General features: G+C 42.0%; 1 pseudogene; it reads right to left on the minus strand.

The window, feature by feature from the left end:
* Positions 1 to 1,488: 1,488 nt before the first annotated feature.
* Positions 1,489 to 20,670, minus strand: LOC125314632 (annotated as a pseudogene).
* Between the last annotated feature and the right edge of the window lie 1,526 nt (positions 20,671 to 22,196).

Raw genomic sequence — 22,196 nt, forward strand, 5'->3', positions numbered from 1 at the left:
GTTCCGGAAATTCCAGGGACTTACTAGAAAATGCAATGGAAAGAAGCGCGGAGAAATGAATGCCCTAGGATAGGGGAACTTATTTTTTGCTCCTAAAGAGATGGAATCATAAAAGAGAGGAGTGAGCGAGTGATGCGAGATGCAGTAAAAGGCAATCAAAAGAACTGAATCAGAGTAAAAGACCGTAGTAAATGGTTAAAATGCGAAAATAACCCCGGACATCATTGAAATAAAAATATCCAAAAAGTTAAATCATAATATATTAATTGACTAACGGAAACTCACAAATTCAATAAAGTAACTTATGTATAACCATTATAATAACTACTAAAAAAGTTTGCAATAACAAAAATTCGCTATTGTTTTACGATAAATGCTGATCGACACAACAAAACGAACAAATTTAAGGATTCCTAATAAATATATATATAACATAAAGTGTCAGAATAGAACACTTTGTAATATATGTCATTTTTTTTTGTGTGTTTAAGGAATTAAATCAAATTCATTCATGTAGCCTATTTGTGGCTTCATTAAGCGAACCTTATAAGAAGGGTGTCGCTAGCCAGAGGCCAGCCACAAATTTGCTCTCTCTTTAATATAAGTCTAAGAGTGTTGCCGGGACCTACGCAGAGCAAAACACAAGTCCATCTCTCTTCCAATGAAAATGTGTAGCCGACAAAGGGCAGTCACTCCGTCATCCTACGGAGGAAGGTTATCTCAGAGAGTTTCAATTGTGCTTCTCGTTTGGAGGTTTCCTATTTCGAAGTAGAATTTTTAGAGAGCCAGTGTATATCCCCGTAAATCTTTCTCCTCAACAGAGTTGACGATAGATCGAAAATCGCAACTCTTTGCTTTGGAATTGTAGGATACGATTCTTTCCTTGTTGAAACTTCATCCCATTTAAAATCTACGTCCTAGATTTCAGTCTCGGTCAATCCCTTTCTAAACCTCTTTTTTGACATGCAACTCGTGTTATTTAAGTTCGGGGTGGCAAACAGTCCCCAGCAAAGTTCCAGATGTCCTCAAAATGCATACAAAGAAATACACTCGGATTACCTAAGTTTTGCAATACAATGGTAGTCCACGATGACCGAAAAAAAAAAAAACAAAGTTTAGACCAAAAAATTTAGGTCACCTAAACTCACTTTTCGTGTCATTCGACCGCTCTGTTAGTAAACTAGATGTTCGATGTTGTCGATGTCTGCGTTCCAAATTCAGAGAATAATGCCCGACTTGAATTGAGTTAATTAGAAATATATGATTGACGGTGTTATGAATTTATTCCTTTCCTTGACATAGTCTACGCACGCGATTAATTTCGATTCAGTCACTTTGTTCTTCACGCAATTTTTCTCATGATTTTGTCCTTCGCATCCTTGGCTCTATGAAGGCCACTCGTGCTATGGAATTCGTCGGTTTCTTCATGCTCATGTCTGAACTTGCATGCTTTACTTGGACATTGGCGGGGCTAAGGATTCAACAATATATTAGGTGAAACGTTTATTTTACCAAAAAAATCTGAAGTATGAAATGTACAAATGAAAATTTCTAAAATAATAGTTTCGGGCTTTGGCGTCGAGCCATTCAATTTGCCGAGCCCAGATAAGCCGAGCTCGATCTTTTGACCCGTGCCAAAACTCAAAAGACCAATCGATAGATTACACAATCCTCACAGGATGAAAAGAATCGAGTTAGAACTAATTAGTGTTGCTACTGTTCTCCGCGCACAATTTTCCTCCAGAGCTTCTTGCTTTTCAATCCCAAGTAGCTGAAGATTGGTGTATCAGGGACCGGAATGCACTTGACCACCCAACCGATTGGCCAAGACATGGCCGCGATCCCGACGCACGCCCCCCATTGTCCCCAGCTCAGCCGCTCTGTGTTGGCGAACCGCTTCAGGAACTTGACCATCACCACCTGGAGGACCACCGTCGCGAAGATGATCCCGAGGAACAGCTTGTTCTTGTGTACGCCCTCAAACACGTTCTTCTTCTCCAGCTTCCTTGCGTTGAACTCGTTGAAGACCTGGCACAGGACGAACGCATTGAATATCAGCGTCCTGTTCACTGCCTCGTCCACGCCGAAGATCGATTCGCCCTTGAACTGTAGAGTGAGGAGGACGGCCATTTGTGTTAAAAGAGAGAGATGAGAACACGATGGGAATGAATGCTTCTGCACTCTACTTTATTCAATGATCAACTAGTCTCCATAAAAGACTGTACTACAACGAAAAGGCTAACAATAGCCAAAACAATAGCAACTAACTTGACCCATGTGCAGCATCATGCTGCAACCCATTCCTAAAAGCTAGGATCTACTAAGTTTTAGTAACAGAAACTTCCTATTGAATAGGACAACACACATGACTAGATATTTTATCGAAAACATGAAAAAACAACTTTGACTCTTTCTAACATGCCCTCCCTTAAACTGATACTGCAAGTGATCAGTTTAAAGGCGTAGGAACAAGCTCTCCTTTAATCTGAGGCATCCATCGAACGAACTCCAAGGAGCTTCCTTAACTTCTGAAATGTGGAAATTTTGAGGGGTTTTGTGAACACATCAGCAACTTGATCTTCACTTCTACAGAAAACAAGATCAATCACACCATCTTTTGTAAGATCCCTCAAGAAATGATACTTCACATCTATATGCTTGCTTCTCCCATGTAGAACTGGATTCTTTGACAATTTAATGGCTAAATTGTTGTCACAAAAAATCATTGTTGGTTCATGTCGTTCGAATTGAAGTTGTCCAAGTATCTTCTTCAACCAAATAGCTTGACAAGCACTTGTTGACGCCTAAATTTTGACTAATCTTTTTTTTGCATAAAAATTAGAGCTAATTTTAGTTCTAAATAAAAATCATCTCACATATTTATTTTTAGCGTACATTGCATTGGCATATAATTGGGCAAGCAGAACACTTAATTTAGCATGCGTCTAGACCAGGCACGGGATGGAAAAATACACCGAGAAGATTTGAAACTTCAGGGACTGTATTGCAAATACTTAAAATTTCAGGGACTGCATTGCAAATACTTGGAACTTCGGGGACTGTATTGCAAATACCAAAAGAAGATGAAGAAGGGAAGATGATGAAGGGAAGGTGATGAAGGGAAGATGAAAATGGAAGGTGAAGAAATGAAGATGAAGAAGGGAAGATGAAAATGGAAGGTGAAGAAATGAAGATGAAGAATGAAGGGTGGAGAAATTTGGCTATAAAAGAGGGAGAGTTCTTGAGAATTGAAAAAGAGAATTTTGGTGATAGAGAATGTAGAGAGCTCTTGGAGGGGGAGTGGAAGAGAATTGAGAGAGTTTTGAGAGAGTTTTTGAGAGGAATTTTTAGAGAGGAAAAAGAGAGTTCTTGAGAAAAATCAGAAGAGAAAATTCGAGAGTGAAGAAAAGAGTTTTAGTCAAGCATCATCTTCGACGAGTCCCGACACATATTACTCCCCCTCGCAACCCAACAACGCCATTGCTTGCCATTTTCGACGACAGCCGCGTTCTTCCAGGTCCGAGATCTTGAAGGGAACTATAACGTGTATGTGAGTAAGATTTTGTGTAATAGAAGGTAATCCTTTCCATCTCGATCTACAAAAAATGTAATCGTTTGGTTTGAACATTTGTTTGTTTATTTTAGACATGACACGTGTTCCAAATTTTAGCATTATTACATGTTAATTTATTTCTGTAAATACTCGTGCTTGGCTGCGTTTTCTTTCTTTCTAAATCATCCATGGTATATATCGCACAAAGTTCAATGTTTTACATTCTCATAAAAAAGAAGATAAAAAACCAAAAAAATTGCATCTTTGAATTTCAAGTAAAATCCATCAAAATTGCCAAATCAAATATTTTTCATGAAAATGGTACCGAAAGGGCGTTAGAGAAATCTGACGTAACCAAATCCCCGAATTCAAAATCTCCGGTTCGCGGAAATAATATAGTTTTCTCCCGCTATTTTATTTAGGTTTCTAATCAACCTACCGAAAATGATTAGTGGCGACTCCAAATTCAAAACACGTTGCACGTTAAATTATTTGAACCTTAAGTTGCGATTTGGTATGGACTTGGGAGAGTCCGAGTTAGGTTAGTTAATTAATTAACCCGATAATCCATTAGCCCGAAAATTAACTCGTTATTTTTTGAAGGTCGCGACAGCTTGGCGACTCCACTGGGGACCCAAAGAGGACTTAGGCCGGATAATTTCATGAAAAAGGAATCACTTGATTTGGCAAACTTTGGTTGAATTCTCATTCTTAGGTGTTAAATGTTTTTGCAGATTGGGAGTTATAAGGGGAGGAGTGATTGGCTAACCCTTTGTTTTGCGAGGCTTGGTGAATTGAAATTGTGATTTAACTTTTGAATCATTGAAGCGGTGTTTGCTTTTAATTGTTGTGCATGATTTATCGTCTTTGCACTACATCGCACACAACCCGTGACCGGACCTGGGTCACACCGATAGTTTTAAGATGGTATTTAGATGGTCCTTTAACCTTGGCGGTAAGGCTTCGCTAAAGGTTATCCTATCTGGATCCCGAAAATTTTTTCAAAAAAATGGCTCAAGGGTCGTTCTTGTGCACGTGAGGCTACGATGCATGAGAATTGCCCTTGTCGACCGAACCAAGCCGAAGTGATTGAACCCGACTAGTCATGACTATTGTACGCGAGGCTGCGACTAGTCATGATGATTGCGCGCGAGGCTGCGACATGTCGTTTGTTCATCATTTCACTTTGCAAAAGCCTTTTGGATAGATAGAATAAGATTTAAACTCACAATTCATGCGCATGTCTTTGTGATTGACATTTTCTTCCTATGAACGGTAATTTCTTGTCTCTTTTACCCTATTATCTCATTTTTATTTTGAGCTGGTCCATGATTTAGGAGTATCGTTGTCTTATTTCCAATTTCGCACTTTGCTTCCGTAGCTTTTACAATTTCATCAGTTGTCCTCAATTCTGATTTGGCTTGTTCTTGTTGTGCGATTTTTACTAAATTCTACGATCGAGCTTTGAGTAAGTGCCAAACACAAAAGTTGTAGACCTATGTTTCAACTAATATCCTACAAAATTTCAGAATTAAATTCATAATTTAAGATGGCCTTTCGTTTTTTCAACTACCTGCGGTTATAACAGTTTTCTGAATGCGATTTTTTGGAAAAACAAATTAAACTGCTTTGATCCGTGCATTTCTAGTCTGATTGCCCAACATAAAAGTTGTTTATCACCTTCTCAACTACAAGCTCGTAAAATTTGGACATGTTTTGATCAACGTGCAAATTAATACGAATTTTTTCGTAAAAGCGGATAAACTGAAAATTACATGTTTCAATCCTTTGGTTATAATCACTTTGTTCGTTTGAGTCTAGAGGGATGCCATGGGCCGGCTCGTTGTTCTTGCTCCCTGTACTAATTTTGGGTTTGTTACCGTGTACAGGTAATTTATCACGGATCCTCCACATATTACTCGATCGGTCGCAAAGAGGATGGCCGACATTAACGCCACTATCAGTGCTGCCACGGACGAGAAACTTAATTCCTTGACCGAGCGCTTCGAAGGGATGATGTCCCGAAAGATGGAAGAAATGATGGCCGCCTTCGCCGCCAAACTTCAATCATCCACCGCCAGCCCGCCGCTAACCATTCCTGCTCTAATTCCTCCTATTGACAACTCCGGTAAAGCCCCGGAAACCGCTCCCTATCGGACAATGCCGCTAGAAGATGTGATCTTCACGGGTGTGAGCTCGGGCACGCCGCCCGTAGTCCCAATCCCCCAAGCCAGCCCCGTGGCCCCCGGGTTGAATGGTGATACGGCCAAACTGTTGGTCCAAATGGAACAGAGGATCCGAGAGGTTGAGGGGACTCACAACATACCCCGGATTGACTTGTCTGTCTTTTCAAAGGTCACGGTGCCGGAGAAGTTCAAGATGCCCGACTTTGAGAAGTATGATGGAACTTCCAACCCAGTTCAGCACGTCCGGATGTACCAGGCAAGAATGAATAAGCATGCGACCAACGGCCCCTTAATGGTTCAGACCTTCCAGGCTAGTTTAAAAGAAGCTGCCATGAGATGGTATACGGACTACGAGATCTACCGGATGGATGATTGGGAGAAGGCAGCTAATGCTTTCATCAAACATTTCAGCTTTAACTTGGACGTGCTCACCACCGGAGAGGACCTTGAGCAGCTTGAGATGAAAAAGGAAGAAACAATCAAGCAATATGCCACCAGGTGGAGGAACGTGGCATCTCGACTGAAACCGGTCCCTCCCGAAAGGGAACTCATGAAATTGTTTGTTTCCACCCCGCCGCTAGTTATGAGAACTCGAATTTTGGGATCTGCTGCCACGTCATTCAGCCATCTCATCGCAATGGCTGAAGAAATCGAGAACGGCATGAAGAAAGGATGGTACGGTGATGTCGCCATGACAACTAAGAGGTTTGTGGTAAGGAAAAACAATGAGCCGGCCCCACAGGTCAACATGACCTACAGCCAAAAACCCACGACCCGGACGCCCGTCGTACAGATTCCTAATCAGCAGCATGCTAATTTCGGCATGCAACGACAAAGAGGGAATCAACGGTCTCCTCGGCAGTTTACCCCTCTACCGGGAACCTCGTCGCAGGTACTTGCGGTTCTGCGTAAGAGAGGTTTATCGACTTCCGAGCCTCTACGACCCAGTGACACGAGCTCGCCGAGATATGATCCACCAAAGAAATGTGATTACCATTGCGGGGAGCTCGGACATGACACCGATGGCTGTTTCGCATCGAAGCATCGGATTCAAGATCTTCTCGATTCTAAGGCATTCTCGTTCCAAGACAACAAACAGCCAAATGTCCAGAATAATCCTTTGCCGGATCATTCTGGTAAAATTAATCTTGTATTCGGGCTGGGAATCAGACGGGTTGGTGCTAGTAAGGATGAAGGAGTCTTCAATATCGCCGGTTGTTTTGATAATGTAACCATTGCTGCTATATCCGAAGACGGAGCGCATAAGGAGGAACCTTACCTGGTGCCTAAACCTTCCAAATCATTCATTAATGCCATATGTGATAATCCACTTTGGAGGGTTTAGATTCGTAGTAACATCATTATGTTTATGCAATCCCCTACGTGGGACATTTTCTGTTTCCTTTAGATTTTGGATTGCATTTGGATTTCTATTATGTCTTGCACTCTTGGATTTTCTTTCCTAGAAGATGTAATTTCATATCAATAAAATTGCACCATTTTTCGAATCTTGTTGAAGTATCCCAAACCAACCCGATGACGATAACCAACGACCAACAAGTTTGTCATCATGGTAAGAACCGAGGGTTTGGCTTCTTTAAGAATTCATGTCCCACGGTTTTGAAAAAAATAAATAAATAAATAAATAAAGTTCCAAAAAAAAAAAATCACACCGCAATTAAACCTTGTTTGTTTTTCTGATTTTGTTATTTTATGTTTTAGGGGGAAACATGAGGAGGGAAACCTAGTGGATTTAGAAGTATACGACCTAGATGAGTCCAATCCGGATTATGAGGAAATTCGTCGGGATTTCGAACGACATGAGAAGATCAAGCCCTTGACAGTGAACAAACTATCTCGGTCAACCTAGGCGATGCGGAAAACCCTAAAGAAGTTAAGATCGGGGCAAACCTGTCCAAAGAGATGACTAAGCGCTTGATTAAGCTCCGAAGGATTACCGGGACATTTTCGCCTGGTCCTATGCGGATATGCCCGGTCTTGACCGTTCTATTGTCGAATATTGTTTGCCGATCGATCCTTCGGCTAAGCTAGTAGTGCAAAAGTCAAGGAGGGCCGGACCAGGATTGGTCCGGAAGATCAAAGAAGAAGTCATGAAAGCGCTTGATGTCAAATTCCTTGAGACTACAGAATATTCTGATTGGGTTGCCAATATAGTCCCAGTCATGAAGAAGGATGGACGTATTCGAGTCTGTGTCGATTACCAAGATTTGAATAAGGCCAGTCCTAAAGATGATTTTCCCCTCCCACATATTGACATGCTCGTTGACGATCGTGCGGGGTTTGAATTGTTTTCATTCATGGATGGTTTCTCCGGGTACAATCGGATCCCGATGAATGTCAATGACAAGTTGAAAACCACTTTCACCACACCATGGGGAATGTTTCATTACCGGGTGATGCCTTCGGTCTCAGAAATGCCGGAGCTACTTACCAACGAGCCATGGTTGCCCTTTTCCACGACATGATGCATAATGAGATTGAGGTTTACGTTGATGACATGATAGCAAAAACAAGGCATGGAGAATTCCCGGATGATGCCGTTCGGTCTCGGGATTGAGGTTTACGTCGACTCCAAATTTTTTGCTTCGCGATTCAATGCCAATTGAAGCTCAGCCCAGATGGTTACAAAACCGAAGAAATAACATCCCGGACATACAATCCGATCAAGATGAGTTGATCCTTTCAATTCAAAGTTCACAAGAAATTTGTACAAGGGTAAAGCGGTATCGTTTCAACTCGTTTAGAACATGAGAACGTACATTGATGCTTTCCCTTTTGATTTTTACAGGGTCACCGCCTTTCCGGATAGGGAAGTATCCATTCTCCCTGAAAAATTAATGAAATAAGAAATTCTAGAGCCTTTGACAATCTCATGTCTCGAACCGAGATAATGAAGTTTTGCAACTCATTTGCATGAGCGAGGGCAACTCCCAATCCACGCCCCTAAGAAGTTTCTTATGTGCTTGCGAATTCTGTCCACCAAGATAAAAAGTTGCTGCATTTTATATGCTCAAAAACACTCATACATTGCATAGTTTGTGCATGACTGTTCCTCATGTTTAATTTACCAACTTTGAATAAGGAACATGAACTACATAAGATACATCGAATGTATGGAGTGGGGCAGAGCGGGATGATGAAAGGCAATCCTTTCCCAAACACGTCCCATTTTTTTCGGGAGAGTTGAACGGTGGCTAAGTTCCGCATTTCACAAGGTAAAAGGTTTTCTCGCAAAAGGTACGATAGCCGAAATGACGGAGGCATTCAGTTCTTTATCCCAAACACTACAGGTGATCCATTGATTACCCCTTTTGAGCGGTGATTTCATTTCTTTACCCCTGTCAAGAACCACCCCACATCGGGGTCCGGACGAGTTAATTCCAGCAGCAACACGAGGTAAATGGTTAGAAATTTTCTTGCTCGGACTAACATTAATCTTCGGGTATTTCTTTGCATTTATACTCGAATTTTAATTCAAATGCCTTAGGATGATGAAGAGCATTCATTTCTCTATCCTATACACTTCATTCTTTGCATAACCCACTTGAGCCTGCAAATTCATTTCTTAAACCCCTGTTGGTGATCATTTGCTCATTCCAAAGACGAAGATAGCATTTTCCCAAGGATTAGAATTGGAGATGGTCGGGTCAACAGAGAATTCCCGAATAGACTCATTTCTTGTATACTAGATTTTTTTTATCTGTAAATGTTTATGTTTGTTGTAATTCCTGGTTCAAAATCATGGGATTGTAAAAAAAGAGAGAGGCAAACTCAGCTTAACGGAGAAGGGCCTGCTCTCGAAAAAAAAAAAAGAAAAAAAGAAAAATAAAGAGATGTCGAAGAGCTCTCAAAGAAAAAAGGAAAAGAAATCTCTTCTAAAAAAAAAAGAAGAAAAAAAGAAAAATGAGAGTTGGGAGTAAGAAAAGCAAAGGCTGATCTCATATAAAAATTTCAAGCATAGGAAAAGCAAAGTGCCTACCAAAGTAAGGCCAATGCACATTCATTTGTAAAGTACTTCTAAATTTTGAATGTACATTTTTGCATGTTAAGTTGTAAATTCCATGTACATATTTGCATTGTGTCTCTTGCAAATCCTCGACAGACACTTGTTGTGAAGAAGACTCCCCAAGAAGTCGGTTTGCAAAGTGCAATTTTGGTAGAAAACTACCATCCCTCATTCAATGATGGTATTCTTTCGAAGACATTTCCAGGAAGACCAAGATCGATGACTAGTCGGCGATGATCACCAACGTCAAGCCCCTTCTCATTTAATTTCGAGCCAAAACGAGCATTTTCGTTCCTCGGTCCCCAATCCTAGCCTACGTTATAACCCTCCAAAGTCTCTTCGATTAGGGCACTTGAGTTAACGTAGAGTTAAATGATTTTAAGCATCACTCGAAGAAGTTCGAGCAAGATTATTTCTCTCTCATTTTTGCGGGGCTCTTGACTTGTAAACTGGAGCGAGGTGATGAAGAAATTCATTTCGGCGACCTCGACTCAACTAGAGTCCCCTTTGTAAACCTTTGACCTAGCTCTCATTACGGTCCTAATTAAGACCTCCGGATCGGCTCGGTCGTATCAATTGCGAGATTACTTGGATCCTTATCGAATGCGATGATGGAAAGATTGAGTGATTTCTCTTGAATCTCGCAGACAGGATAAATAGCTTTTCTCGAGAGTGAGAGAAAGCCCTTTCGGATCGAAGTCCCCCCATTCAGCTCACATTCGAGGTATTCGTAATGTGAGAACCTCCCTGGACAAAATTGGTAATGCAAACTTGGAGAATGGTTATGCATGAACCATAGTATGAGTGATTGCATTATACTCATTGTTGAATATGTTTGTGTATGTTACCTCGACATTCTATGATAGGTAATACATTCCCGATGTTCGAGTTCCCTCCCAAGGTCTCGAAATTCATCCAAGGATTATTGAATGAGCAAGTTTTGCTGGCAAATGTCCGCGGGGGTAATCTTTCAAATCCTCGGGTAAGTATATCTTCTAACCTTTGAACCTTTCCATGAGATTGAGTGGAAGTCCTTTCGATTAAAGGTTCCTCATTTGATTTGATCAAACTCGTCAAAAGGATTAGCGCTTTCCTTATTGATAAATTCAAATTCAAAGGGCTTTGCAATGTAAACAAAAAATTCAAGAATTTATGGACGTATCATGTTGCGTTAACAATTGATCATGTTCATCTCAGACGGTCAAACAGTGTACGATACAAGCAATCTACCTCGTTCCTTGGTTATTCGTTTGGAGAACCCAAGCAATATGCCTCTTCTATCGTCGTGAAGACATATGCATTCGCGATCTTGACATCTTATCAAATCATAATGACGTAGCTCTTATGATTTCGGTCTCGAAAACCCGTAGGTCGTGAAGACATATGCACCGCGATCTTGACATCTTATCAAATCATAACGACGTAGCTCTTATGATTTCGGTCTCGTAAACCCGGGTAAGTTTTCTCGAACCCCTTTTCAAATTAACAACTCTTCGATGATAGTTGTTATGATTCAATCCGGGGCAATATGCCCCTTTTGTACTTATCGATTCCATTCGATGGTGCTCCTATCAAATATTGTTCAATTCGAGGCAATATGCCTCTTACGTTCAGTCGTGAAGACATATGCACTTTGGCGATCTTGACATCTTATCAAATCATAACGACGTAGCTCTTATGATTTCGGTCTCGGGATCACGAAGACGTATGACCTTGGTGATCTTGACCTTTAGTCGGCTCATAATGACATAGCTCTTATGATTTTCGGCTCCTTTATCAAATCATGAAGACATAAGCACCCATGGTTTTGATCCAAACCAAATCATAACGACGTAGCTATTATGATTTTGGTTCCCCTTTATCGAATCGTGAAGACATATGCCTTTGGCGATTTCGACATTTAATCAACTCACAACGACGTAGCTCTTGTGAACTTGATTTCACTTCTTTCGACTCACAACGACGTAGCTCTTGTGATCTCAAACGACACACATATCTTGCGCTGTCTTGCATTAGGGAGAAGTCTCTGATAACAGATAGGCCAAATACCTTAAAATCCTTGCATCTGCAAAAAGAAGCTTGGAAATTAAGAGAACCATTAGCTTACGAGAAATTTGGTAAAACATGTATTCTTGTATGCGATCCATGTGCAGGTTTCTCTAACATGAAAAAGGGAAATTTTGGCACATGTTATTTACAGTCTTGCATATCATGCATCACTTCATTACATAAAAAATGGGATTAAAACTCCCGCCAAAAAGTTCATTCATCATTTGCACTGTCAAAATTTAGGGTTCAATTTTGTCTTTGAGCGGAACCTCTACGAGCCTCCACTCAAAGAGGGGCAGCTGTTGACGCCTAAACTTTGACTAATCTTTTTTTTGCATAAAAATTAGAGCTAATTTTAGTTCTAAATAAAAATCATCTCACATATTTATTTTTAGCGTACATTGCATTGGCATATAATTGGGCAAGCAGAACACTTAATTTAGCATGCGTCTAGACCAGGCACGGGATGGAAAAATACACCGAGAAGATTTGAAACTTGTGGATCGTATGTGCAAATACTTAAAATTTCGGGGACCGCATTGCAAATACTTGGAACTTCGGGGATTGTATTGCAAATACCAAAAGAAGATGAAGAAGGGAAGATGATGAAGGGAAGGTGATGAAGGGAAGATGAAAATGGAAGGTGAAGAAATGAAGATGAAGAAGGGAAGATGAAAATGGAAGGTGAAGAAATGAAGATGAAGAAGGAAGATGAAAATGGAAGGTGAAGAAATGAAGATGAAGAATGAAGGGTGGAGAAATTTGGCTATAAAAGAGGGAGAGTTCTTGAGAATTGAAAAAGAGAATTTTGGTGATAGAGAATGTAGAGAGCTCTTGGAGGGGGTGGAAGAGAATTGAGAGAGTTTTGAGAGAGTTTTTGAGAGGAATTTTTAGAGAGGAAAAAGAGAGTTCTTGAGAAAAAATCAGAAGAGAAAATTCGAGAGTGAAGAAAAGAGTTTTAGTCAAGCATCATCTTCGACGAGTCCCGACACATATTACTCCCCTTCGCAACCCAACAACGCCATTGCTTGCCATTTTCGACGACAGCCGCGTTCTTCCGGGTCCGAGATCTTGAAGGGAACTATAACGTGTATGTGAGTAAGATTTTGTGTAATAGAAGGTAATCCTTTCCATCTCGATCTACAAAAATGTAATCGTTTGGTTTGAACATTTGTTTGTTTATTTTAGACATGACACGTGTTCCAAATTTTAGCATTATTACATGTTAATTTATTTCTGTAAATACTCGTGCTTGGCTGCGTTTTCTTTCTTTCTAAATCATCCATGGTATATATCGCACAAAGTTCAATGTTTTACATTCTCATAAAAAAGAAGATAAAAAACCAAAAAAATTGCATCTTTGAATTTCAAGTAAAATCCATCAAAATTGCCAAATCAAATATTTTTCATGAAAATGGTACCGAAAGGGCGTTAGAGAAATCGACGTAACCAAATCCCCCGAATTCAAAATCTCCGGTTCGCGGAAATAATATAGTTTTCTCCCGCTATTTTATTTAGGTTTCTAATCAACCTACCGAAAATGATTAGTGGCGACTCCAAATTCAAAACACGTTGCACGTTAAATTATTTGAACCTTAAGTTGCGATTTGGTATGGACTTGGGAGAGTCCGAGTTAGGTTAGTTAATTAATTAACCTGATAATCCATTAGCCCGAAAATTAACTCGTTATTTTTTGAAGGTCGCGACAAAGACTTGATGTGTCGACCCACAAATTCGGCTTCTATTGTTGAAAGAGTGACTAAGGGTTGTTTCTTTGAAGACCACGAGACAACCGCTGAACCAAGCATAAATACATAGCCCGAGGTGCTTTTTCTATTATCAATATCACCTGCATAATCACTGTCGGTAAAACCAAATAAATTTGAACTTTCTCCTTTCTTGTAAAACAACCCAAGAGATGCAGTCCCTTTCAAATAGTGTAAAATACGCTTAGCAGCCTGAAGGTGTTTTTCGGTGGGACTCTCCATGTATCTACTAATGAGACTAACACCATACATGATGTCCGGCCTTATTGCTGTTAAGTATATCGGACTTCCTACAATTTGCTTGTACATGGTGTTGTTCACTATCCTTCCACTAGGATCTTTGGTGAGCTTTAATCCAACCTTTGTTGGTGTGGCAACCGAATTGCAATCCTTCAAGCGAAACTTCTCCAAAACCTCCTACACATATTTCTTTTGGCAGACAAATGTACCAGCAGCCGATCGATTAACTTCAATGCCTAAGAAATAGTGCATTAACCCGAGATCCGTCATCTCAAATTCATGCATCATGGATTGCTTAAATGTCTCCATCATGGCACCATCATTCCCTGTGTAAATGAGATCATCTACATACAAGCATACCAGAAGTAGTTTTCTACCATGGCCAACCTCAATAAACAAAGTATGTTCATAGGGACACTTGGCAAACCCTTCCTTCAAAAAATAAGCTTCAATCCTACCGTACCAAGCTCGAGGAGCTTGCTTTAATCCATATAAAGCCTTCTTTAATTTGTATACTTTATGCTCACAATAAGGCTTCACATATCCAGGAGGTTGGTCAATAAATACCTGTTCTTGGAGATCGCCATGTAAAAAGGTAGACTTCACATCTAACCGATGGATGGACCACGATTTTTGTGCTGCTAATGCAATCACCAACCAAATTGTGTCAAGTCTACGCAACAGCGCGAACACCTCTTTATAGTCCATGTCGAATTCTTGCTTGTAGCCTTTTGCCTCCCCAGACGCGCCTTGTATTTGTCAATGCCACCATCCTTGTTCAGCTTTGTCTTGTAGACCCACTTGACCCCAATAGTGTTGTGGCCTTTGGGAAGATTTGTTAATTCCCAAGTGTTGTTTTTCTCAATTGCTTCAATTTCAGCATCCATTGCATCTCTCCACTTTTGATGTTTTACTGCTTCATCAAAAATAGTTGGATCACTATCTGCAAACAAAGCAAAATGAGTTAATGGGTCTTCACTTTGTTCGACTCCGGAGACCTCATAATCTCTCATCCATGCTGGCCTTTGTTGGTGACGTTGGGGCATTCACCATGTGTTGCAGCAGCTTCGGAATTGGGCTGCTGCTCCTCCTCTTCAATAGGGTCAGAATTGTTACTAGCTGAGGCCAAATTGTGTTGGTCTTCTTCACCAATTTCTTCAAAATCAACTGCAATCGGTGCAACACCTTTAGATTGATCATTCCAAGGCCGGAATCTTTCTTCATCAAACACCACATCACGGCTGATTATTATCTTCTTGGTCACGGGATCATAGAGATTGTAAGCTTTTGTTTGATCACTTACACCAAGAAAGATGCATTTTACTCCCTTATCATCAAGCTTTTTTCCTTTTTTGATCTGGAACGTGGGCATATGCAATACACCCAAAAATTTTGAAGTAATCAACTGTTGGCCTTCGTCCATTCCAAGCTTCTTCGGGAGTCATATTTAGAACAGCAAGTGTGGGGCTTCTATTCAAGAGATGGACACTCCAATTTACTGCCTTTGGCCAGAACTTCTTTGGAATTCCACTTCTTCGCAGTAGACTTCGAACCATGTTGAGGATGGTTCAATTCTTCCTCTCACATACACCATTTTGTTGTGGTGTATAGGCTGCGATAAGTTGCCTACGAATTCCATGCTTCGTACAAAAAACATCAAACTCAAGAGACTTGTACTCCCTCCACGATCGCGTGCGAAGAACTTTGATTTGATTGCCACTTTCCTTTTCAACAAAACTTTTGAAATTCTTGAATGCTTCAAAGGCTTGATTTTTCTTGCAAGAAATACACCCACACTTTTCGATTGAAATCATCAATGAATGTGATCGGATATCGTTTACCTCCATTAGAAATTGGTGTGATTGGACCACAAAGATCTAAATGGACTAGCTCAAGCTGCTTCTTAGCCCTCCACGCCTTGCCATGTGGAAAGGCTCGATGTTGTTTGCGACAACACGTCTTCGCAAACTCGATGGGATTGTAATTGGAGGAAGTCCTTCCACTATCTGCTTTTGATGAAGTGTCCGCAAGCCACCAAAATTAAGATGCCCATATCTAAAATGCCAAATCCATGCTTCCTCCTTTAATTTTGCCGTGTAGCAAGCATGAGCAGAATCATGAAGATGAAGACGAAACATTCTGTTTGGTGTCATATCAACTTGAACAAGCAAGTTTTGCTGCTGATCATAAATCTCGCAAACTCCACCTTTAAATACAATTTCATACCCCTTCTCAAGTAATTGGCCGGCACTCATGAGGTTTGTCTTCAATTCGGGAACATAGAAAACATCATTAATGGTCTGCGTTTTCCTCTTTGAAGAGATTTGAACAATACCTTTTCCCATGACTGAAATGGTAGAATCATCTCCAAGCTTCACTTTGGTGCGGTGGGTATCATCGATTGAAGAAAATGCATCCTTGTTGCCACACATATGATTACTACAGCCAGTGTCAAGGTATCATAAATTTGATGAAGACATCTCTTTCTCCCGACATGCCATTAGGAGTGTTTCTCCTTCTTCTTCATTTCTTTGCAGCAAAATTCGTTGCCCCACATGTTGACCGAGATTGGTTCTACATTCGGACTTGTAGTGTCTATACTTGTGGCATCTAAAGCATTCAATTTTAGATTTATCTGTTGGTTTTGGCTTGAAACCGGTTGGATACCGTCCTCGACCTCTATTTCGTGCATCATCGGAGGAAGAGCCTTCAATTCTTGGATTGATGGTGCTGCTGCGTTGGTGGAATCCTCTTCCTCTCCCTCTATCATTATTCATTCTTATTGCTGAAGAATGACGAAAATTAGTAGAGGTCTTCAAGGCTTGTTCTTCCGTATCTTGGTGTTGGAGTTTCTATTCGTGAACCAATAAAGAACCTTGCGGTTCGTCAATTGAAAGTTCTTCAATATCTTTAGCTTCTTCTATGGCAATGGACAACAAAATTGAATTTTGATGTCAAGGATCGAAGAATTTTTTCGACAATGGTGACATCCTCTTGTCTTGTCACCGTGGATGCGCATCTTATTGACAATTGCCATTGTTCTTGAAAAATAATCAGAATCGACCCCTGATTTCATCCATAGTGTTTTGAACTCCGTACGAAGAGCTTGTAGTTGTTGCCTCTTTGCTCTTGCGAGCCTTGATACTTCTTCTTCATGGAATCCCATATTTGCTTGGAAGTATCCTTGCAAAGGATTGTCTCCATGATGGACCTGTCTATTGCTTGAAACAAATAGTTCTTTGCTTTGAGGTCCTTCAACTTTGCCACTTCATGAGTTGTTTGTTGTCTTTGCAGTCAAAGTTGCTCCTTCCGGTTACGCAATTCTAGAAGAAACAACCTCCCAATATTCTTTGGACCTTAGAAAATTTTCCATCAACATGCTCCAATGGTCATAATGACCATCAAAGCGAGGATTGCCGGTTGGACAAAATTGGATTTTGTGGCCATGATTTCTGTCTTGCACAAAAAGCTTCTTTGCAAGACTCTCTTTCCTCACATGTTTTACTCTCAACTCTCAACCCTCACTTTCTTTTGCTAACCTAGCTCGATACCACTTTGTTAAAAGAGAGAGATGAGAACACGATGGGAATGAATGCTTCTGCACTCTACTTTATTCAATGATCAACTAGTCTCCATAAAAGACTGTACTACAACGAAAAGGCTAACAATAGCCAAAACAATAGCAACTAACTTGACCCATGTGTAGCATCATGCTGCAACCCATTCCTAAAAACTAGGATCCACTAAGTTTTAGTAACGGAAACTTCCTATTGAATAGGACAACACACATGACTAGATATTTTATCAAAAACATGAAAAAACAACTTTGACTCTTTCTAACATTTTGGTATGTTGCTTGGGCCACAAGGTTCCTCCACATGATGTTGGTTATGAGCGGCTCGGTCCGGCCCACGGGGCTTCTCCATGAGCTCCCGGTGGGTCGCTCCGTGGCCAGGGCGAGGGCGCCGAGCGTGTCCATGATTAGGTTCACCCATAAGAGCCGGACTGCTGTCGAGGGGACATCGCCGGAGGAGACTGCCGCCATGAAGTTGATGACAAGGGCCGCAACATTCATAGTGAGCTGGAATTGGATGAACTTCTGGATGTTATTGTAGATGCATCGACCCCACCGCAGCATCGTCACCACAGAGGCGAAGTTTCGTCGAGGATGACAATGTCGGAGCTCTCCTTGGCAACCTCAGTGCCTTGGATGCCCATCGAGAGCCCAATGTCGGCTTCCTTGAGGGCCGGTGCGTCGTTCGTGCCATCCCCAGTGACGGCAACCACATGACCTTTCTGCTTCAGGCATTGAACCATGAGAAGCTTATCGAAAGGCAAGGATCTCGCCATGACCTGGATTTTCTCGACTCTTCGAAGCCTCTCCTCAGGCGTGTAATTGCGGAACTCAGCTCCTTCCACGACGGCTCCATTGAAGGCATCATCCCCGGGCCTGAGAAGCCCGCATTCTGCAGCAATGGCCTTAGCGGTGAAGATGTTGTCTCCCGTTATCATCTTGATGTTCACTCCCGCGTCCTGACAAGCTTGGACGGCACTCTTCACGCCGGGACGGCATGGGTCCTTAATGCCGACAAGTCCCAGTAATGTCAGGCTGTCGTCTTGGATCTTCTTCCCGTCTTTTCTTTCTTTGATTGCTTCCTCGGAGACTTGTTTATGAGCAAAAGCGATGCACCTGAGGCTGCTCGCCGCCATTCCCTGGATAATCTGCTCGAATCTCATCCGTTCATCTCCATCCAAATCTTTCTCTATCCCCGACCCGTCATAAAAGCTTGAACACATGGCCAAGACCATCTCTGCCGCTCCTTTCCAGTGCACATGGAATGTGTCGTCCACGCTCTTCTTTGTTAGGACACCGCTTCTCTTCTTCTGCGAGTTGAAGGCTTCGACTCGGATGACTTCACAGCCCTTCTTGGTCTCCTCCATGTCCACGGTCAGTTGTGAAACCGCCCAGGATAGAATTGCTTTCTCGGTCGGACTACCCGAGAACTCATACTCACATCCCCAAGACGGCCTATAGACGCTGCCCGTGGTGTTCAAAGCGACCCCATCCTGAATCAAATCCAGGACATACTTGGAGGCAGAGGAGTAGGCGTTTTCTGCCAGGGAGTCTTGGCCGACCCAGAACTTCGTCACCTTCATCTGGTTCATTGTGAGACTGCCAGTCTTGTCGGTGCAAATAGTGGTGGCCGACCCCATTGTCTCGCAGGCCGAAAGCTTCCTCACCATGGCCTGATCTGCCATCATCCTCTTCATCGAATATGCAAGAGTGAGGATTACCGCGAGCGGCAAGCCTACAGGAATTTCGACCACCATGATGATGCCCACCACGGAATTCATGATATCACCACCCGTGGTTTGGCCTGCAACATATTCCCGGTTCCCGTTCTCGTCCTGTGTGTTTCCCGTGAAATAGCGAATCAGCAGGACCACGAGAACAAGGAAAGCGACCGCCAAGCCGACTTTGCCAATGGACGAGGTGAGCTTGTTGAGCCGAGCCTGTAAAGGGGTCTGCTCGCTGTTGTCGCGGCTGATAGTGCTCATCATCTCGCCCCACGTCGTGTTCATGCCGACAGAGGTAACCAGCATCTGAGCATACCCATCAGCGACCTTTGTTCCAGAGAACAGGAATGGATTCTCATTGCGGTTCACTTCTACGTGATCACTCTCCCCGGTCATGCTCGATTCATCTACCTAAATTGACAACACAAACGTCGCACATGGTTTAGGGACGCTAGGATTACACAATACGAAGCATTCTGGCCTTAACTTGAAGCAAAGAAAAACGAAACATGAACAAACACGAAACAAGAACAAATGGATTATGTTTTAACCTAACCTTTTCCAGTAGAATTTATATTTTTTTCGACAGAGTTTGTTCTACTATGACTAGAATATCAACACCATTACTTTTCCCCTTTTGTCATAGAATCAAGACTATCCAAATGAAAAATTGCCGGGCATCAAGCAGAATATGATGCTCTTCTACGAGTTTTTTGGGCTAATTATTCAAACTTTGCTCATATTTATACACATATTTCTGGAGGGAACCAACGTGAGTTAATATGCATATCTAATCTAATGCGTTCTGATAAAAAGAAAAAAATCTAATGCGTCGAACCAGTACAAATTGTCGTCCATACCTGCAAAGGAATGCCCGTCCAGGAACAGTCCGTCTGCTCGGAACTTGATCGCCGATCTTTAAACAAACGACATCTCCGACGACGATCTCGAACATGGAAACCCGCTGCCGACGACCCTTCCTTATCACATCGATGAGAATGTTAGCGCTCACCCGAGACAATTTTTCGAACTGCCGGTTCCCGCGGTAATTGCTCACGGCCGACACGGCGATCACGAGGAACACCGCGCGAATATGCTCCCGCCATCATACCAGCCTTCCTTGACCCCGTTCTCCTTGATCCCGAAACCGAGCGAAAGCCTAGCGCAAACAAGATGAATCATGATCATGAGGTCCTTGAAAGCCTCGAACACGAAGTGGAAGAAGCCCTTGGCGGGCGGCTTCTTGTATGAGTTGACGCCAAAAGCATCTTGCCTACGAGAGACGTCGTCGGGGTCGCCCCTTATCCAGGCCGAGACATCAGTTTCGAGTGTGGAGGCGACTTTCCCGACCCCGCCGAATTCCCGGAGGTGGCCGAGGTCCTTGTCGTTGACCAGCTTGGTGAGCCGTGACTGATCAATGTGGAAGAGGGAGCCTGGATGATCAGAGCGAGCGCTCCGAGCCAAGCGCCATTGCTTGGCGAACTTGCGCTCAGCGGGCAAGTCGAGGGCGACCTCGTGGCGAATGAAGCCGCCACGGAGAATGCTCGTCATCGCTCGAAGAGAGACGCAGGGGCTCGTGATCCTCGAACGAGGTAAGGGTGGCACAATGCAAATAGCAAAAGACGAGGAGAAAAGCTCTGATGCTTGGTTTTGCAATATATGTCGGGAGTCAAACTGCATGCATTTTATAACGTGAGATCAACCGAACCCCTTATCCGAGTGGACTCAGGCGCGACATTTCCTAGAAGTTTACCCGAGATTAGACGTCTCCAACACGATGTTTTGTCTTATAACTTTCTTCCGTCGGTCCTTTTCCTTGTGCATCCATTAACTTACTTCCAATGCAAACTGAGCACGATTATACAACCATTATAGAGAAGAGCAGAGACGTACATACACAAGTATATACTTATTCGATACGAGACCAAGCTTTAAAATGACTGGGATTGAGGTCCGAAGAATAGTTTCTTATGGGAAGCGCTCAGAGATTCTACTCCCACTTTTTCAACCAACGGCACGCTGGAGGGACCCATCTTTGCCGAAATGATTCGCGACATCTCAAGTTTGTGGTTGTACCTAATTAACTCCCATTCAACTTTGGACATTACGGGGAAAAAAACTTCGGACATTCCCTCCTGGAATTCTTTTCTCCATTCCCAACGCACACGCTCTCTTTACGTCGATTCAACCTATCCATGCAAAATGGTGGTACCAAAAAGGAATCTTTAAAATAGGGACAATACTTTTTGATAGCTTCTAGTATGAACACTTCATGCCAACAGTTGAAATTCGTTTTGTAATTACTAAAGATGCGAAAGTAAATCCCCCTATTCCCTAATTAGATTATGAAATGCTTGCTTTTATAACCAGCGGTCCAGCACTTGAATTGACGTGCTCACTTAGAGATACGTCATAGGAGTGAGCGATTCTAAGGTCTATACAAATTTCTAAAACATATTCGTTGAAAGCGGCTACTCATTTTTTAGAACTTAGAACTTTCCATGCATACCTAGGTTATACATGTATTCTTAATTGAACCATGCAATGAATTATCACTTCTAATGACCATCATTTACTGCTACAATTCACTGATCATATCTCATATTTATGCACACAAAGATTATAAAACATTAACGAAAAATAAAAGTCTCGGTTATGGATACCACTAGAAATGGAAGCTTGGACTAATAATTCCATATTACACACTCATTATCGGACTCCATAGACAAAGTATTTGTTTTGGTGACAAGACAATGTCCGGCTTCGGATGCCTCGATGATTGTCGGGGTAATTGCCGCAAACCGTGTAGAAGAAACCACACGCCCACGCCCACGCCCACACCCCCAAAGTAATCATGTTTATGAAAGTATTTTCTAATAAACGGAGCATTAATTAGTAATGCCTATTTATATACAAAATAGCTGGTGATTTTTGCCCTTTTGCTTTTGCTTCCGAGACACGTTTATATAGAGCATGTAAGAAGTCATAGATTGGACACGGTAAGACTCGCATCCCACAAATTATTAATGCAAATTTTGTCCTTTAAAATCAAAATCTAGCCCGTTGGCCCGTCCCGC

The sequence above is a fragment of the Rhodamnia argentea genome, chromosome 1 (genome assembly GCF_020921035.1).
Source record: "Rhodamnia argentea isolate NSW1041297 chromosome 1, ASM2092103v1, whole genome shotgun sequence".
Taxonomy (NCBI): Eukaryota; Viridiplantae; Streptophyta; class Magnoliopsida; order Myrtales; family Myrtaceae; genus Rhodamnia; species Rhodamnia argentea.